General features: G+C 35.5%; 1 pseudogene; it reads left to right on the top strand.

Moving 5' to 3' along the window:
- The first annotated feature begins 563 nt into the window (after positions 1-563).
- On the top strand, positions 564-1,881 carry LOC112933398 (histone-lysine N-methyltransferase SUV39H2-like; annotated as a pseudogene).
- The last annotated feature ends 19,349 nt before the right edge of the window (positions 1,882-21,230 follow it).

Consider the following 21,230-nt stretch of genomic DNA (forward strand, 5'->3'; position numbering starts at 1 on the left):
TGAAGCACCAAGAGCGAACTCTGATGCAAACTGTGGACTTGGAGTGATTACGCTCTGTCAGCGCAGGTTCAGAACAGTGACAAGCATACCCCTCTAGTCGGAGATGTGGATAACGAAGAGGCTGTGGGTGTGGGGGGCAGAGGGAATATGGGAACTCTCTGCACCTTTTCAATTATGCTTTGAACATACAAATGCTCTAAAAATAAAGTTTTAATAAAAATTAAAAATAAAGATAATTGAAAAAAAAACCACTAACCCAGAATTTACAAAAATCCTGTGTTTCCCCGTAGATGGCTTAATGTGGAAAAGAATACTTGTGACATTTTCCGGGGTCTACGATTGACAGCACCTTCTTTACACAGCTTGCTTTCATCATAGTATTATTTCACTGATTTTAAAAACCCTTCATTTTATTCCACAGGTTGGGGTTTAATTCATAATAGTTCCAATTTAACTGAGGATGGAGTATACAATTCTCTTTTCGATTCTCCTTACTGTATTAAATGTGGGAAAGAAATCCAAATCTAGCTGAACATCAATTTTCTGAACTTTATTTGTTTAAGTTACTTAAGGTTGTCTTTCAAATGGAATGTTTGGGCACCTCTTGCAGGATCTGGGATGCTTAAGTGAAATGGTAGGAATCCCATTTTCAAGTTTTGGAGTCCACAAAATGAAAGAGCAAGATGAAAAAACAAATAAAGAAAAAGCAAACCAAAAAAGACAAAAAAAAAAAACAGTCTGAAGACCTTGTATAACTCCTTGCATTTCCATACCACATGCGAGCTCCTTAAGATGGCAGTGGCCGGGACTGAGGCGCGAGGATATGGAATATTATCTCGTAAAATGGAAAGGATGGCCAGGTTCCACAAATACTTGGGAACCTTTGCAAAACCTTTGCCCATTACTACTTCAGCAGTTTTCTACTGACAAGCATAATTATTTATCTCAGGTAAAGAAAGGCAAAGCAATATCTCTAAAAGACAATAACAAAGCTCTGAAACCTGCCATTGCTGAACGCATTGTAGAGAAGGCCAAACAGAGGATAGCTCTGCAGAGATGCCAAGATGAACTCAACAGAAGAATCATAAAGGAATGATTTTTTAATCATAAATGAATGATTTTTGTTGAAAATGCTGTTGACTTAGAGGGCTCATCTTCAGACTTCTACTATATTAATGAATACAAACCAGCTACTGGAATCAGCTTAGTCAGTGAAGCTGCCTTTGGTTGTTCATGTACAGATTGCTTCTTTGAGAAATGTTGTCCTGCTGAAGCTGGAGTTCTTTTGGCTCATAATAAAAACCGGCAAATTAAAATCCCACCTGGTACCCCCATTTATGAATGCAACTCGAGGTGTCGGTGTGGACCCGATTGTCCCAATAGGATTGTACGCAAAGGCACCCAGTATTAACTTTGCATCTTTTGAACTAGCAATGGCTGTGACTGGGGTGTAAAAACCCTTGTGAAGATTAAAAGAATGAGTTTTGTCATGGAATACGCTGGAGAGGTAATCACAAACGAAGAAGCTGAAAGACGGGGGCAGTTATATTCCCCAACAAGGGAATCACATATGTCTTTGATATGGATTATGAATCTGATTAATTCACAGTGGATGCAGCCCGATATGGAAATGGCTCTCGTTTTGTTAATCACCGTTTTGACCTAAATCTTCAGGTGTTCAATGTTTTCATTGACAACCTTGATACCCATCTTCCCCGAATAGCATTATTTTCCAGGAGAACTATAAATGCTGGAGAAGAGCTCATTTTTGATGATCAGATGAAAGGTTCTTCAGATTCTGTTGACCACAGCCCAGCCAAAAAGAGGGTCAGGACCGTGTGCAAGTGTGGAGCTGTGGCTTGCAGAGGTTACCTCAACTGACTTTTCAGGAAATAGAGCTGACAATTGTAGTTTTGTTTTTTTCTAATGTTAACATTTCAAAAAAGTATTTGGGACTCTTTTCAGATTGTCAGGATTCTATGCTAAGTTCATGTTTCAAACTATTGGCCAAAGTATTGATGCTTCTGAAGAGAAGAACACAGGGTCACATAGACTAACTTGAAATAAACATATTTAATGATTAGATATTAACATGGAGGGGAAACTATTTATAGATGAGCATATGCATACATTAAAAGACTGTGTGAATAGAGAAAAATGCCTCCTTTGGTATTTAAGCATTGAACTAGTAGCATAAGTCACTAAGATCAAATATCCAATCCGCCATACACCTTGAATTTAGAGAGTTATTTCATTTGTATAATACAAATGTATTATATTTGCATATAATATATGCAAATATTGTATACAATATACAAGTGCTCTTTCTGTTTTGTTGCCATTCCCATTATTATTCACTGTACTCGTATTTGAGACAAACAGGTGACACTGAATTATTCTATTTTCCTACTTTCATGAAAATATTGGATTTTAATGATAAATTTAAGGTCTAAGATTAAATATAAAAGTTTAAATACAGATTGATTTCATATTTTGAAACAATCTAGACTGTTATGAGGCATGTATGTCTGAACCAGTAATTCTTAAAGATTTTTAATCCCTTAAAGGAATAATTTCCCAAGAAAGCTCTAAAATTCTAGAATGGCTGCCCATTATGCTGCTTTGAAGGATGGGGGCAGTGGGGCCAGGAGAGTTTTGGGGAGTGCCAGGCAAAGGAAATGGAACACCTTAAGGGCCCCTCTTAGTAATGTAAATTAAGAGATTCATTGAGTACTTCTGGCCTGAACATAAATAGTAAAACAAGATAACCCTGAGTGCAGTTGTACCTAACAATAATGTTTCATATGATACATCTTCTGAATTTCAGGCAGTTTTAACATTTCCACCAAAATTAATTATTTTTATATTTCCTGCAGTCTTTTAAAATAACCTATATTTTGAACTGATACTTATTTTTATACATGAATTTTTAAAATATGATAAAGCTAAAGTTGGGTTGGCCAAAGTAACTCAGGTACACACTTGAATTATGAGAACTTTTTTTTACTTGAACCATGAAGACTGAAATGGAATATATTCCTTGTTTGGTTGTTTTGTTTTCCTGCATAGTAAAACATCAATCAGGAAAAAGAAAATGTGTCTCTCATTTCTTCAAATAAAGTACTGTAATGTTAACAGTACATGTTTCATATACATGTTTTATTATATTTATTTATATTTATATTATCCCCTCTCACTTATTAAAATAAGCACATGAAAAGAAATTTCAGAGAGCTTAAGTTTGCATGTGGAACCTTTGCCTGATGACATTTCTCTGAGTCAAAAAAAAAAATGGTATTAAATAGACAAAGTTTAATGATTCATTATTAAATAAAAAAAAAACAACAATAGAATTTGAGGGGAGCCTGGGTGGCTCAGTCAGTTAAGTGTCCAACTCTTGGTTTTGGCTCAGGTCATGATCTCAGGGTCATGAGATCAAGCCCAACGTCAGGCTCTGTGCTCAGCTGGGAGCCTGCTGGAGATTCTCTCTCTCTCCTCCCTCCCTCTCCCTCCAATAAATCTTTCTTTAAAAGTCAATGAAATTTGAATTTGTGACCCCTGTGCATAAAATAGCTACTCTCAATGGAAAAAGGGGGAGGGGGATGTGGCAGTTTTCTGTATCAGCTTGGCTAGCTCTGGGCCCAGTTATTTATTCAAGCACTAATCTAGATGTCGCAGTAAATATATTCTGTACACGCAGTTAGCATCTACGATCAGTTGACTTTTTTTTTTTTTACTTTTTTAAAAAAGATTTTTATGGATATCTTTGAGAGAAAGAGAGAGAGATTGAGCAGGGGGGAGGGGCAGAGTGAAAGAGAGAGAAGCTGACTCCTCACTGCAGGGAGCCCGATGTGGGACTCGATTCCAGGACCTGAACATCATGACCCAAGTGGAAGGCAGATGCTTAACTGATTGAGCCACCCAGGAGCCCCCACAATCGGTTGACTTTAATGTAACCTCACAATGTGGGCTTCATCCAACCACTTGAAGGCCATTAGAGCCAATCCTGAGGCTCATGGGAAGGAAGAGGAGTTGAGCCTGTGACCTGCAGCGTCAACTCCTACCTGAGTTTTTAGCCTGCTGGTCTCGTCTAGAGGTTTTGGACTGGCCAGTGTTCACAGGCATTTGAGCCAATTCCTTAAAAGGAAAATAATCTCTCTTCCCTCTGCCTTCTTTTTCTTTCTCTCTCTTTCCCCCTTCCTTCTTCGCTCGTCGTGTGTATGAGCACGCGTGGGTGTATACACATATATACACAACACTGGCCTGGATTTTTGGGGAACCCTAAGTGGTGCAGTGAGATATGTCCATCTGAGGTATTTCTAGCACTCATCCATGACAGTTTCACGGGACCAGCATCTGAGGAATCTTACTCTCCCTCTTCTGCGACCAGTTGATTCTGATCTTGTTACAGGTGAGCTCTGCACTCATCCTACGGATCCTACAGACAACCCCTAATTACGATTTTCTCAGCACAATGTCCATAGGCACATGTTTATACTTCGAAGAATTTGGGAGAGGAACCACTACCTTACATGGCAAGAATCTCAATGACAGAGACATCATGAAGACACAATATGTAGATTAGATTTAGGGAAAATAATGTAGGAATGAGCAGGCAATGTCCTGTGTTTGACAATCAAATGCCAAGTAGGAAAACCCTCACTCTTTAAAATTAGGTTACACCTAAAATATATCACATAGAGAAGAAATGTAATGATTATATGGTAAAAAAATAATTATACTTAAGGACACACAGAAGCAATTAGTTTTATAATGAAAGAACTTGAAAGTTACTTGTCCAGATTTCTTCCTTTTCAGGACAGCTTTAGAAATGCCAGAGTTCAAGGGGAACAATCTGGCAAGTGTTCACACTACACGGTGAGCTGAATGAATGTTCAGATGAATATTAGGAATGATCAAAACTTGGGCAGCCCAGTTTCAAATTTCTCAAAGTTTTCCTTTTTGTGGCACAGAGTATCATAAGCCACATGTATTCATCTTTTCTTTTTGTACTCATCTTTAATACAATTTGCTTTTAGACTTTTCTGAAAAATACACAGTATGGAAAATTGTGGTTATTTCCAGATAACTTGAAATGTCACAGGAATCTTATTATTTGGAATTCCTTGCTGATTTTCCTACAGAGGTGTAACCCTTTTTTTCTCTTCTTTTAACAGCTTAATTGATGTGAAAATGTACATAACCAAAAAATTTACCTATTTTAGGTGTACACTGCAATGACTCCTACACACAGAGTTATGCACCCTAGGTATGTTTTCTTGTGTTTTCCATGTGTGCATTAATATTTGTTATGCATATACACATTAACACTGGTGCATCAGTTCTAAATTATTTTTTTATTTTTGTTTAATACTCAAAGTTAATTTCTGATTGATCCAATTCTCTACAATTTTGTTTACAGTTGCACAAAAAACTAGAAACTATTATTTGTTTTTGCCACTGACTTACACAGCATGGCAAGTTTAGCCTGAGGAGGTTAAGACAATAATCCTTTACAGGCTCATTTTTAGGGTTGAGACACACATCAGTGGATTTCAAATTCTTCAAGGAAAAGTCTCTTGTAATGTTTTAAGTAGGGGAAGATCATTGTTTCAGAAAAAAAAAAATATATATATATATAAAACATTTGGGTTTTTATTTTAAAAATTAGATTTCTGGATCTGATGATCAGTAAAAAGGGAAAAGTTCAAAAGCTGTGTGGGCACTAAGGGAGGAATGCATTATTAACTATATAGGTAGTAGGTATTGCTCCTGCTGAGTAGATTGTCCAATGGTTTCCCACCTAAAGTTACTTAATTGGCTGAATCTTACTGCAGAGAGAAGAATTTGTGGCATATTACCACCACAGGACATTTATAAATTGTGACTATTCACTTGAGCACACATAAAAAGAATCAGATGTGGAATTTCATCTAAAGAAAGACTTCAGATGGTAAAATCCAACTCAGTCCTGCTTCACTGATCTTAAGGGGAGACGTGTTCTCAGCTGGTTTTCTCTTAGTTTATAGGAATGGTATTTTGGGAGATAACTGAATTAGTCTTCACTTGAGTATCTTAAACTAAATGGGCAGCAGTTTTGGCCTTAGGAGGCCATTAGGAGAAGTTATTTTTTATAGGAGAAGTTATTTTTTTGCATTAGGAGAAGTTATTTTTTAAGAAATTGAGTTTCATTGAATTATAACTAACATGCATTATATTAAGTTTCATAAGGAAAACAGTGATTTGATATTTTTATACATTATGAAATGTATAAAATGATCGCCTCTACAGGTCTAGTTACTCTCTGTCACTATACAGTATTATTAATTGACTATATTCCCTACACTGTAAATTATATACCTGTGACTATTTTATAACCAGAGCTTTGTATCATTTTTTTTTGGTTGACACATGATGTCATGTTAGTTTTAGGTATAGCACATAGTAATTCAACAAGTCTATATTATATCCTGTGATCACCGCAAGTGTAACTATCATCTGTGACTCTGCAATATTACAGTATCATTGACAACAGTCCATACACTGTACCTTTTCTTCCCATGACTTATTCATTCCATAACAGGAAAAAAAAACATCTTTCGAAACAAAAGATTTATAGGGTTTCGGTCACTATTGCTAAATACGGTCATTACAATATTCATCTGAAGAAGTTATTATGGGCCAGGCTCTGTGAGATGTGCTATTTGGATGGTCAAATTCAGATCTAATAATAGTCCTAGTTAGATACTATTATTATCCCATTTTATAGATGAGGAGATGAAGAGCCAGAGAAGCCAATCGATGATGTACGCTGGAAAGCCGAATGGCGGAGCTGAGAAGTGAACCTAATTCATGTATCACCAAAGACACAATTTTAAAATATGTCTGGGGAATGACTGAATGAAAGAAGTAGCATTATGCCATCCTTTAATGTCCCTGAAAATCTTTCATATTTATTTAAAAAAGTCATCATGTGTTGTGCAGCAGTTTCCACTCCATTGTACTCCTTGCATATAGGATCACCTGATGATTATTTTTCTGCGACTCCGTGTGTTACACGTTTTATGACACCCACGTGTCATCCTCTGCTAGAGGACAGGTGAGAATGGTTCATCTCATTGGAAACTTGCCTGCTGGGTACATAGTGTATGTTGGGCTCTGACTAGCTTGAGTTCCTTCATTTCTGGCCCCTGACATGTCCCCCGAACACCCATTTCACCTCAGTGGATGTGCACGTAGTCATTTTGAACTGGGTAATTTATTTGGACCACAAATTATGGATATTAAATGAACCTTCATATGAGCTTGTCATGATGATCCCTTAAGACAATAAACATAAAATTCTGGGATCAGTGACTAAAATATACTAGCCAGGTTTAATAGCAGCAGCAGCAGCAGCAGCAGCAGCAGCAATCAGTGTAGGAATACTAGTGGGAACAGATATAATAATAGTTGTAGGTAAAGCATCTGCTTTAGTATATTTTTTCTGATTCTATTTTTATTTTTTACTTTTTTTTTGGTTCTAGTATTAGAAGACAAAAATGATAGTGGAGGAAAAGTTAAAAGAAATAACTTTAAAAAGAAAAAAAAAAAGCATTATTTAAAAGGATGGAGAATGTGAATCAGTTTCCTGTAAATTTCTCACTGTTTGGTAATTTTATTCAATCTGTTTCCTTAGGACACTGCCAATACAGAAGTAAAGTAGGACCATAAACTGCTTAAAAATAGGGGTGAGGACACGAGAGAAACCTTGTTCAAAACGAAGAAGTGGCTGTACATAAGTATTCCACTCGTGTGTGGAATTTAAGGAACAAAACTGATGAGCAAAGGGGAAGGGATGGAAAAATAAAATAAGACAAAAACAGAGAGAAGAGGTAAACCGTAAGAGACTCTTCACTAAAGGAAACAAACTGGGAAGGGGGGGAGGTGGATTGGGGATGGGGTAAGTGGTGATGAGCATTAAGGAGGGCACTTGATGTAATGAGCCCTGGCTGTTATATCCAACTGATGACTCACTAAATTCTACCCCTGAAACTAATAATACATTAGATGTTAAGCAGCTTTAATTTAAATAAAATTAAAATTTTAAAAAATTCCAAAAAGGCTAAAAATCAGCAACAACAACAACAACAAAGAATTGGTTGCAAAAGAAAGTAAAACAGTATTGCTGGTCAACATGGAACAAGGTGAATATATAATAACAAAAAGACAGTTTCAAATTCATGTGATTCCAGTGGAGTCATTCTGTTGAATAGCAATTTGTATCATGATTTTCAATATTTAAAGAGCTTCTTCGTGTATGGTTTTCTTTACTCTTTTTTTTTTTTTTTTTTTTTGGTTTCTTTTACTCTTTGCAACATAATTGAGAGGTTGTATATCCATTTTATATCAGGATACTGAGGCTTAAAGCAGAAAGTCACTTCCCCAAATCCAAAGAGGCAGAAAGTATCAGAACCAAGGGATACATTATTTTTCTTCTGATGCATACTCAAGTTTTTCGACATTGTTTTGTTCCATCTTGCTTCATACTCTGCCTCTCATGTTATAGAGATTGCATGATTAATGAATCTTATTCTATACTTTTTCTATAATAGACCAGTTCTTAAGCTCATTAAAAAAATTATGGGGTAAATTCACACTTAAGGTGAAATCTTTGCCAAATATTAAATGCTCTATGTTTTGTTTTGTTTGAAAATCAATGAGTATTTTCCAACTATGATATTTTCCTGGTTTTCATAAAGAGAAATGTAGATTCAATGACTTGGATCTATAATCAAATCTATAACTAAATAGATTTCAAAAATAGGTCAAATGCATCTTCACAAACCACTAGGTATCTTATTTTTTTATACCTTATCAATGATGGATCTCCTGAAAAATGAAGTAAAAAACCGAATGTGCTTTAATGACTCACGAGCACACATTTTCATATTTAAAATATCAATTGTATGTATGTGTCTGTGTGCATATATACAATTTATATTCATGAATTTAAGTAATTATTCCTTTTAGTCTATTATCAACTAGGAAACATTCCCGTTTGCTACCATCAGATGTACCTACTGGAAGATACAACGCAGAACTTCTGTTATAAGCATAATAGACATGCCTATGGAATTGCTTTGCAAATCTAAGCTTTTACTAGTGATCTTCAAATTAAATTAGAGTTTTCAAAATTCTACTGAATTCTTATATTTTCTTTGTTTGCATGTGATAGCAATAAGCTAAAATACCTGCCTTGCTTTGGGAGTCTCATGAATTTTAGGAAACCAATGTATCTATGTTTTCTTATGGAAAAATAAATCTAATATTAAAAGAGGTGTTAATTGAAAAACTAATCTGTGTGACTAATCCCAGAAACCATAGTCAGGAGGGTGCAGAGCTTTTTCTAAAAGACATCAAGCATTATTTAATGCTTCTTCCTGTGAGTTTTGGTAAATTAGTAGTTACTATATCTGCTGACACTAAAGGTATAAATTTCTTCTCAGATGGCCATTTCTAGTACTATATTTTCTTCAGAGTAGTGATAACTTGTTTCTCAAAGTGTCAAGATGGGCCACACACTAATTAGAAAGGTGCTTTTCAATTGTATTTTCATCCTTGTGACTGCTAAAATGTGCAAATATATATATGTATATATATATTCCTCAGATTCATTCTAAACATTTCTTGGTCATTTTATTGTAATATAAAATGATAAGCACGATAGACTTAAAAAGTTAATTACAGCCCTGTGATCAATCGAATCAACCTGACAACTATTTTTGTTCCAATCTGATTCATATGACTACAAATTTTAAATAGTTATAATTATGGACAGCTCTCCAATAGGTTTTTAAGCTTTTGATATTTTGACTAACTCGGCTGTCAAATGATATAAAAATGAAAATTTAAAAGCAAATTCCAGTGAAATAATTAAGATCACTTTGGACTTTTACATGGTAATTCTTTTAAAATAATTACATAAAGTCATATAAATCTAATGAGACCCTAGACTGGTTGCTTCATTTGACCTTGATCTGTCTAGCAGCTATACTCTGGCATAATGTACCATAATATAAGAATTTTTTTTAACTTTCAAAATAAAAATATCATTGCTCAGTAAAACTGTAACTGCAGCCATAGCTATAGTGACAATAAAATAAGCAGTTAGAATACTAATGAATCCATTTTATAGCAAAGTGGAGTGAGAATTCTCAAGTGACCACACAGCCAAGGTGAGCTATATATCTCAGCTAGCATTTCAACAGGTCAATCAATCATTAATTAACTTTTTTTTATCCTAACAGAGAAGCCCTCTTCTGTTGATAGACATCTCAAGAGAGTCCCTTGTCAATCTGACAGAAGGCCAAGTATCCAAACAGATTGTTTATCCGAATCCAATATTCAGAGGTTTTCATCTGAGATGCAGAATGCATTTTAGACATCATATTTAGTATGAGTAGGTCGTCCCACCCTAAAAACATTTGTTGCCTACGTAGTCAAGGCTTGTCAATCAGAGTTAAAACCTAGAACAGAACATTAATTATTTCTGGATGCACGTTTTCCTAAATTTGCCACAGTGTTTTTTTTTTCTCAGGTGCCACCAAAGGCTTAGGTAGAGATTTAAGTAGCATGTGCAACACACCTAAGCCTCCGGAATCTCAAGTTACCCTACAAATCCTTTAGTAATCTATTTCCACAAAGAAATCAGTTTCTTAGTTTCCTCCCTTCTTTGAATTTTCTTGTTCTGAGTTCCCAAAGTCTCGTTAATTAATTTATGGCAAAGAATGACCGAAAGCCCAGAGATTAAGAACACAAAATTTGGAGATAGATCTGGATTCGAATCCCTGTTCTTCTACTTATTAGCTGGATAACTTCAGATGAACATGGTCGCTACTCTCCAATGATAAGTGGCTCTCTCCTGCTAAGCCATAGAAGATTCTGCTTCTTGTCCTCTCGAGCATAGGAATAAACTTGAGTCTATGTTTGGCTAATGAACTTTGAGCAGACACGGTTTACACTACCTCTGAGTGAAGGAACATGTAGGAACCGATGTTCAGCTCTTCGGGGGATCATATGTCTGGAAAGCTATGGGCTTTGGAATCTCCCTTAGCCTGAATAATTGGATTGCCATTGCACGGGCAATTGCCCTGCAGAATCACCAGGACCTGCAGCATTTTTTATAAGATAATAAACTTTTATTGTGCTAAGGTGCTTGAATTTTAGGGTTACTTGTTATCACAACATAGCCTTGCCTGACCTGATAGACATAGTAAGTTTTTAAAAATTTTCTAGTCTCTATTTTCTTCTATAAAATGATGCAAGTAAGGCTTAATCCTCAGAGGGATACATTAATTGGCTAATAACTTGAAAATGTATATTTAAAATAATTAGGAAAATAATTTTCCATACTATGGGGTCCAAGGTAGCTATCTTACTATGATTACATATCATAATACATCCACCGCATCAAGATGGAGGCTCTTATTATCACGCCTACTAATCTTCTTCGAATATTAGAAATAGCCTAAACTTTTTGAGCTCTATCTTGATGCTCTACCACATAGAAGTAACACTTACGTTGTGCTTTGAATTCTGAAATATCTTTCAGACCTATTGACATTGCCAATATTTTTAATAAATAAAATTTGGCTTAGGCTATTGGAAATTTATTGATTGATCCATTTATCCACTAACTCAACCAATCTGATTGAACACAAGTTATGTGCCAGTAAGTTCCAGGAGGCTTACCAAGTTTATTCTGCTGTTGAAAAAAAAAAAAACTGCTAATATGCTACCTCTATTCCCTCCAAATAAAAACTCAGGGCAGTAAAATTTAGCTTCCACCCATTTCCTAGGAAATAATAGTGGGGATTACAGTGAAAGGGAAGCATCTACTGTGATTATCAAAACAAAATGCTTGCAAGAAAGGGGAAATTCTGAAGAAATGGTTAAGTCAGATGCTAACATATGAGAAATCATACATATTCCAAAATGCACTTTTGTTAAAGAGTTAGCAGAATTAAAATCCTAAAGTTCAGAAAATAATGAATATGCATGGCACATAACTTCAGGGTGTTTGCCTTCGTCCACATGTTTTTGATTTACCTATTTCTCCAGGTTCTGAACATAAAAGATGTGGTCAAAATAAATTTAAGATCATGTGAATCTTAAAATGGAGTACTTTGTTCCATATCATAAACAAATGAGAAGCAGGATGTGGTTGTATGGAAAGGAGAAATATAAGATCCATGTCTAGGGAATAGAGCCATATAAGAAGAAATGGACAGGAGCAGAGTTATATAATCTATATGCCTTTATAGACATAGATATATCAGGGCTATAGTTTGTTATTGTACAACAAACTATCTCAAAACTCAATAGCATACATTACGTATTATTCTCACTCAAACATTTGAGTTGCTGGGAGAAGCTCCTTTTCAAATTGCAGTTTGAAGACTCTGATGGATTTTGACTGGTTAGGGCTGTGTTCAGCTGGTCTTGGCTCCAAACTATGGATTTGGTCCAAGTTGGCTTCAAACATTAATAATTTTACATCAGAGGCTATTCAAGCCAGGTTTGTTTGTTTATCAGTTTGTTGTCAGGCTGAGACTGAGATCATCCACAGAGGTGAAGGGAAACACACAAGGACTCTTCTTAAGACCAAGTTCCCAAATTTGGATACATCATTTTTTCCCCCATATTCCATTGTTTGTGAAAGGAAAATCACATGGGCAAGTCCAACATCTGTGAATTAGAGTACTGTCCTCCTTCCATGTTAAAGGAGAGTGTGAATATTTGCTAAACAATAATTTAATATACCACATCCAGTAAAACTATTATCTAAGTGTGCCACCATATATAGATATAGATATAGATAGATATAGATATAGATATAGATATAGATGATATAGATATAGATATACCAAAGCATATATTCAATTTAGCTCAAAAGAAAAAAAAAAGAATTGAACAGGATTTGGGAAGTCTTAGAACAGAATTAATTTCAGACTCAAGGTAGATTACATAATGCTATGACTATTTATTGTAAAACAGGTTTATTGCTAATAAATAAATAAACTAATAAATAAAACTTTATTAGTTTTGCTCCATTTTGGGTTTGTTGACATCCTCTTCCCTCTTACTTTTCTGCCCCACATCTGAATAAGTTGTCCAGGTGCTCCATCCTTTGTTGCCAACAGGAAGTTAAGACCTTTACATTGTTTCTCCCCTAACTGCCACAAGAAGCCTGGACCAGTTCCCTAACCCTACTCTCTGCAGCCACTATTGAATCAGCTTGGGAAGCCTGCCCTGCTCTCCCCAGAAAGCCTCATTGTGGTATTTCTCTAGATCTTTCCAATGCATCTGTAGCATCATCATTCTCAACATCCAAATCAAATTTTAAACTCAAGCCTATCCTGTCTCAATGGATTTATAACAGGTTAGTTTCTCAAAGTACATTCCAAGGACCATTTGGGAATTGGATAAAATTCATGTAATTGAGCCCTACTCCAAACCCAATAAATGACCTTTAAATTTTGGATTATAGAAAGGTGGCATCAATAATCTTAATACACAATAAAGTTAGAGAAACATTATTGAAATCTGAGGGTACATCTTATCTGTCTTCTTGTCCTTCATTTCCACATATTTTCTCTCATTCAGGATAAATATAGTCAATGTCCTTGTGTTGATGAATGATAGAAAACTCCTTAAAATTTCAGCACACAGATTACTTCCTGGGGGATGGTGAAGCCTGGCTTTTAAAGCACAGCATGATACTATCCTATTTTACTTCTCTGTATTACAGTTATTACTTTTTCATATTTTTATTGCATACTCAATTGTTCGTTTGCCTCCATTTCGCCCCATGAATACAGGTGTTAAGAGAGCCAAGGCTTTCATTGTCTAATTTATTTCTCTATCTCTGGCACCATAAACAATGCCTAGAACATGGTAAGCCCTCAGTCAATATTGATGTTAGATAAATGAATAAATAAACACGGCGAATAAAATTCCACTTTTTAATCCTACTATTTCAGAGTAGACTCTTGAAACTCATACAAAGAAATGTAAGCTTCAAGGGATTTTCAAGGTCTAATTATTTGAACAAGATGAGTTCTTTAGAGCCTATGAAACTAAATGAACCCAAAACATGTAGGTAATTATAAAGTCTATGTTGACAAGAATGCTCAATAAACTGTTTTTTTTTTAACCTATCGTAAAATAAAATTCAACCAGTTAGAAAGAGGAGAAACTATTAAGTGGAACATGACCAGATAATGGATTGTTAGGGCTCTGATTCATGGAGCTGACTCTGGAGGAAACAGGATTAGGATCAGGGACGAAGCAGCCTTCAACCAAAATACAATATATCGTCTGTATCAATAGTTGAATGGGGGCAGGCTTAGCCCATACAGAAACTCCAGTCCTCCATCAAGGAAAAGCTGTGTACACACATACCTAGGCACCACATCAGCCAGCATCATACCCATATAAAAGTCATCCAGTGTAATTATCTACAACAGAGACACCTCTCTGTGTCCCAAAATGTTCTTTAGTGCCATCTAAGATTCCCATTTCAGGGGCACCTGGGTGGCTCAGGTCATGATCCCAGGGTCCTGGAATTGAGCCTCCATCCAGCCCTGCATCCAACCTTACATCTGGCTCCCTGCTCAGTGTGGAGCCTGCTTCTTCCTCTCCCTCTGCTTGCTGCTTCCCCTGCTTGCTTGTTCCCTCTAAATAAATAAAAAAATAAAAAATAAATAAATAAATAAATAAATAAATAAATAAATAAATAAAATTTTAAAATAAAATAGAATTCCCCTTTCAACCTCCCCTTTCATTGACCCAGGCAAACATATATTCTTTGATACTGAATTTGGAGTTTAGATACTTAAGGCCAGCTCTTATAAGGGACTTAATGAAACTACTTGAAGACCTTTCCCAAAGCTTTGTAAACAGTGAAATCCCACCTTTATCCATCCTTTGTCCACCTTTGTCATAATTAGAAAAATAACAGAAACAGATCCAAGCCATTGTATTGAAGAGTTTCACACTCTTTCTTCTAGATGCTAAACATATGAGTGCAGGTAAGTCTTAGAATCAAGTCTTTGATTCTAGCTTTCTTGGTAAAAAGTAGCAGAGCAAAGGCATATAAACTGGCCAATATATAATGACTCACTAGAAATTCAGGGAAATAAACAGCACCTAAGGGAAAATATGATTTGTGGATTAAGTGAAGGAAAGAGGAAAGGAATATAGTGGAACAACATAGAACCAAACAGAAACATAGGACAATGCAAAACAGCACGAACAAGTTTAAAGTATATGGACGTAAGGAATTAGCGATGCCATACTCTTGAATTTGCTAAGAACGGTGTCATATAAATCAGGGTTGCTATAATTAAGATTTTCATTATGCAATTCCCCTAAATATGAGTTAGATTTGAAAATAATTTTGTGGCAATAAGGAATTTTATTGCAAACTTGCTTATCTTAAACCATTAATTATATTGCCATCTAATGTGAATTTTTAGACCAGTAATGGTGGAAATGAATTCCAAAAAGAAGAAGTAAATATCAGGTAGTACAAACTTATATTCGAAAACAATATTGGTGGTAAACAATTAACTATCCCACCTCTACCCTGAACTTGGAAGTACGCTGATGATCCTATCATGTCACCTTGAACCAATACATACTTAGGTCTTAGGCAAAATTCTGCTATGCTTTTGACATTTTGGGGGTAAAAGCATTGTTAGCAAGAGACAATTTGATCTTAATAACAAAGCTCAGCAATCTGTTTAGAAAAAATTACTTTTTCTTTTTCCAAATAGTAATTTTATAAATGGAATTAAACCTATTTGAATATATTCCTATTTATTCTGATGAAAATCCAAAGCTGAATATCTGGGAACATCTCAGATATGTTGTTATAAGCTTGCTTGGTATGTGGAGGTCACAATGAGAAAATCTTAAAAATCCACAATCTTACCACTTAGAACCGCTGATAACTATCTTCCTGATATAACTTCTGGTCCACAGAAAACTCAAATGCAAGAAATATGGGAAAATATTGAGCGTCCTTTGTTTAAACTACTCAGCAAATCTGATGAAGCAATTCTCAGTTTCTACCAGGTTAAAGGATTTAACTGCACCCACAGAAATTTTTCATCCCAGCACAGATCAAGTAGTTCATCTTAAGCACAGTCCAGTTTCCCCTCATGGACGAGAGGCAACAAGGCAAGTGCAAGCCTCAGGGTTACTTTCTGTCACTTGCCTCTTCCTCTGCTCGATAACAATGGCACATCTCTCTCTACCTGATTTAACTCCTGCTTCCGTCGCCTGCACCTCTTAGCTTCATTTTTGACGTCTCAAAACGTATTTATTTCCTGCCTTATTACAGTAACGGGAGTTAAAATATATTTAGGGCAGTGCCAACTTCTGTTTCAAATATATTGGAGTACAAATTATTACATTTTTCAAAGTACATACAGAAATCACTTTGCATATAATGACATTTTACAGGAGGGAGTTCACGATTTCTGTATGGAAGGAGAATTCCTAGGCTGGTGCAGAAGCAGAGACTTGCCATAAAGCCTCTGAAGCTAGAAAGCAGCATCTCACATCCATCTATCATGTTGTAAATAAATATATATGACAGTGAAGAAGAGTCTGAGAACCTAGGAAAAAAGAACTTAAGTCTCATCCAAATAATAGACGACCCTCTCACCTGTACTGTTTGTACAAGTTACTTAGCTATAAAGATCGAGTGATTCATATAAAAACCTACCCCGGGGGGGATCACTGGGTACCTCAGCAGTTTAGTGCCTGCCTTCTGCCCAGGGCGTGATCCTGGAGACCTGGGATCGAGTCCCACGTCGGGCTCCCTGCATGGAGCCTGCTTCTCCCTCTGCCTGTGTCTCTGCCTCTCTTTCTCTCTCTCTCTCTGTATCTCTCATGAGTAAGTAAATAAAATCTTAAAAAAAAATCTACCATGGTCCTTACAGTTGCTGAATGTGTTTATATTAAACTGCATAGAAAAATATTTCATCTATATTGTTGGATAAAGCATTTTCAACTAATTTTGTTTGTGGGGTATGTAAAACTCCGACTTAAGTATAAAGTTCTCCTGCATTTTCTGCATTACAGATACATTTACGAACTTGAAAGATCTTACCTGATTAATGCAATCAAGTGCACAATACTCAGGATAAGCAAGTTCAATAAGCTGCTCGTCCAGAACGATACGTGAACAAGATCCATGTAAGTCTATGTAAGTATACTACTTTTAAAAGCATTTACCATAACATAAACAGACTATTTAAAAGCTATAATCAACTATGGACTTTTCTTTTTTCCCCCAGTAGAGAGTGAGCCATTTTAGGCAAAAACTGACCTGAGTGGATACCTTTGTGTCCTCAATACTTGCAATAGTATCTGGTATGTAATGATGCTTCCTATATGTTTGTTGAAAGAACAAATAAATGAATGAAAATGGAGAGCTCCTCAAGTGTCAAGCAGCTTTAACATAAAGAGAATATCAAACAAGTCAAATTTTGGTTCTTAGTTAAAATTCTTGTGAGCTTTTGATTTGCTTCAATAGCATATAAATTGTGTGTCATTGTAAAGGGGAAAATGACGGTTTCAAATTACCAGCCTCTAGAGAAAGTGATTTACAGAATTTTATCCAGGTGGAATTTGAAAGCAATATATTAAAATACCTCAATGGTAGAAATATAATTAAAAATTGGTATTACCTTCTGTGTTTAACATACCGTAGGGAACTCTAAGCAATAAGCTCGTTAAGGATAAATAAGGCCTAACATCCACTGGGATTAGAGAGTATAATCAATTTTTGAAAAAGGAAAAAGTATTAACCTCTGATAATGTATACAAATAATTTATACAACTTATTGTATGTTTCATATTATAAAATATGAAAAATAAATGAACAAAGTTCGATGTAATATTTGCATCTTATAAATAAACAGCTTCCCAGTGCTTGAATATTCATTTATGTACATTATGTGAATTACTTCAACATCTGCATGCCAAATGTACTGTTTTCAAATCCAAAAAGGTAAAAAAAAAAAAAAAAAAAATCCAAAAAGGTAATGACTGGCAAAAGACTTTAAATGCAACATTCACATTTTCAATGGTGTTTCTGTTCGACTTAACAGCTAATTCAGAATCTACCAAATTTATTCAGGGTCAGAAATGTCTAATGGACATAGTGAAGAGAATGATTACCAGATAATCTATGATCCCAATGCTATGTAAAATTTACTCTGAATTTAAAATTATTCAGAGAGATGCCTGGGTGGCTCAATGGGTTGAGCATCTGCCTTTGGCCCAGGCCATGATTCCAGATTCCTGGGATCAAGTCCCACGTCAGGCTCCTTGTATGGAGCCTGCTTCTCCTCCCTCTGCCTGTGTCTCTGCCCCTCTCTCTCTCTGTCTCTCATGAACAAATAAATTAAAAAATAAATAAATAATTTAAAAAATAAAATATATTCAGAATAACCCTTAATATTGTTTTTGTTATACTCAATCCACTACTACATCAGACAACCAGCAGTTTTGAGTTCTGGTATTTGCAGAGCCATTTACATTTTAATTACAGAAAAAGCTTTTAAAAATATATTCTTACAATGCAACAATAAGCCCACAAAAAAGCCAATAAAAATAGACAAAATATTTGAGCAGTCACCTTACAGAACATAATCTACAATTGACTAATAAGAATGTGAAACACGATCAGCATCATAGTTTTCACGGAAATATAAATTAGAACCAAAACGAAATGCTTTTAGAAACCTTTTAGAATGTCTACTATTAAAACGGTTAACTCTATCACATGTTGGAGATGTATAAAACAACTGGAACTCTCATACATTGCTGCCACAAACTTAAAATGGATTAACAATTTTCGAAAAATAGTGTGAAGATACTCTTACAACTCACAAAAACCATTTCTCAGTATTTTTCTCAAGAGAAGTGAAAACATGTTTGCACAATATTTATACAAGTGTTGATGGCAGCTTAACTTCCAATAGCCAAAAAAACAACCTACACATTTCCATCAACAGGTGATCAGATTTTTTAAAACCATGGTATTTTCAAACAATAGAATACTATTCAGCAATGAGAAGGAATAGACCACTGCTACTTTTAAATCCATTATGTTGGGACTCTTGGGGGGCTCAGCGGTAGAGCATCTGCCTTCGGCCCAAGCCATGACCCGAGGGTCCTGGGATGGAGTCCCGGATCGGGCTCCCTGCAGGGAGCCTGCTTCTCCCTCTGCCTGTGTCTCTGCCCCTCTCTCTGTGTGTCTCATGAATAAACAAATAAGAATCTTTAAAAAAATGAATTAATCCATTATGCTGAGAGACAATAACTATCACAACGAAAGATATAATGTATGAATCCCATAGGAAGCCAAAATTATTCTCTCATGGCAGCAAATTAAAGATTTCCTAGGGCTGCGTGGGTGACTGAGAAGGGAATTTCTTGGTATGGTAGAAATATTCTATACTTTAATTACAGTGGCAGTTCCACTGGCACATGCATTCTCAAAACTCAGGAAAATGAGTTATTCAAATGGATGTATTTATTGTATGTAAATTATAGTTCAATAAAATTGATTAAACATTATGCTAATCTTTAATAAAATAATAGCTGTGACTGTAACAATATACTTTGCCAAAGAATGTAGCTGAATATACACATTTAGATAAAAATCAATTTAAAATCAAAATGATAATAATACTAAGAACATTTTGGAAACTTACCATAAAAAGGTATAGGAACAATACTTCAGAAGTGCTTATTACACAAAATACTTTATATGTATCCCTTTTTTTTTTTGGTATCACTTTATATGTGACTAGATAAGGAACTTGATAAACAAGAAGTTTGTAACTAAAGAGAGAATTTTAGGAACCTGCTCATGTTCACAATGATATTCAGTATTGCATCAAGACATAAAATCCAGACATCTCTGATCCAAACCAAAAAAAAAAAAAAAAGCAAAAAAACAGAAACTGTCAATGTCCTAGAAAAAAAAAAAAAGGATAGGAACTCCTTATGTTAGTCTTGGCAATGATGTTTTGGATATAACACCAAAAGCACCAGCAACAAAAGGAAATTTGACAAGAAGGACTACATCAAATGAAAAGGGTTCTGGGGATGCCTGGGTGGCTCAGCGGTTGAGCATCTGCCTTTGGTTCAGGTCGTGACCCCAACGTCCTGGGATCGAGTCCCACGTCAGACTCTCTGCGTGGAGCCTATTTCTCCCTCTGCCTCTGTGTCTGCCTCTCTCTCTCTCTGTGTCTCTCATGAATAAATAAATACAATCTTAAAAAAAAAGAAAGAAAAAGTTTTTGTACAGCAAAAGAAAAAGTTAACAAAAGAGAAAGGCACACTACAGAGTGGGAGAAAATATCTGCAAACCATATAACCCATAAGGGGTTAATATACAAAACACACAAGGAACTCTTAGGACTCAACAGCAAAACAGAAACAAACAAACAAAAAAAAAAAAAAAAAAAAAAAAACCAAACCAAAAGACTCCTGAATAATTCGACTAAAAACCATAACGGATCTGAATAGCCATTTTTCTGAAGACAAAAAAATCACCAGCAGGTTAACGAAAAGGTGCTCAGCATCACTACCTGCCAGGGGTGTGCAAATCAAAACTGCAATGAGATCCCGCCTCACACCAACCAGGATGGCTATTATCAAAAAGATAAGAGACAGTAAGAGATAACAAGAGATAATAAGAGATAATAAGAGCTAGCATGGCTGTGAAGAAAAGGAAAACCTTGTACCTATTGATAAGACCGTAAATGGGTACAGCCATAACGAAAAACACTATGGAAGCAAAAATTAAAAATAGGGCTCTCGTAGGATCCAGCAACTCCTATCTAAAGTTTCATTAACTATCTCCAGGGGATGTATGCACTCGCCTGTTCCATGCAGCATTATTCTCAAGAGCCAAGATATGGAAACAACAAAGTATAGATTTCTAAAAAATGTGGTATGTACACAGCAGAGTATTAGCCATAAAAAAGAAGGAGATCCTGCTATTTATAAGAAATGGATAAACCTGGAGAATATAATGCTATGTGAAAAAAGACTGCTAGAGAAAACTACTATATGGTATCACTTATTTGTGGAATATAGAAAAAAAATCACAGAAAGAATGGTGGTTGTCACGGGCTGGGGAAATGGGGAGAAACTGA

This window comes from Vulpes vulpes, chromosome 2, assembly GCF_048418805.1.
Source record: "Vulpes vulpes isolate BD-2025 chromosome 2, VulVul3, whole genome shotgun sequence".
NCBI lineage: Eukaryota > Metazoa > Chordata > Mammalia > Carnivora > Canidae > Vulpes > Vulpes vulpes.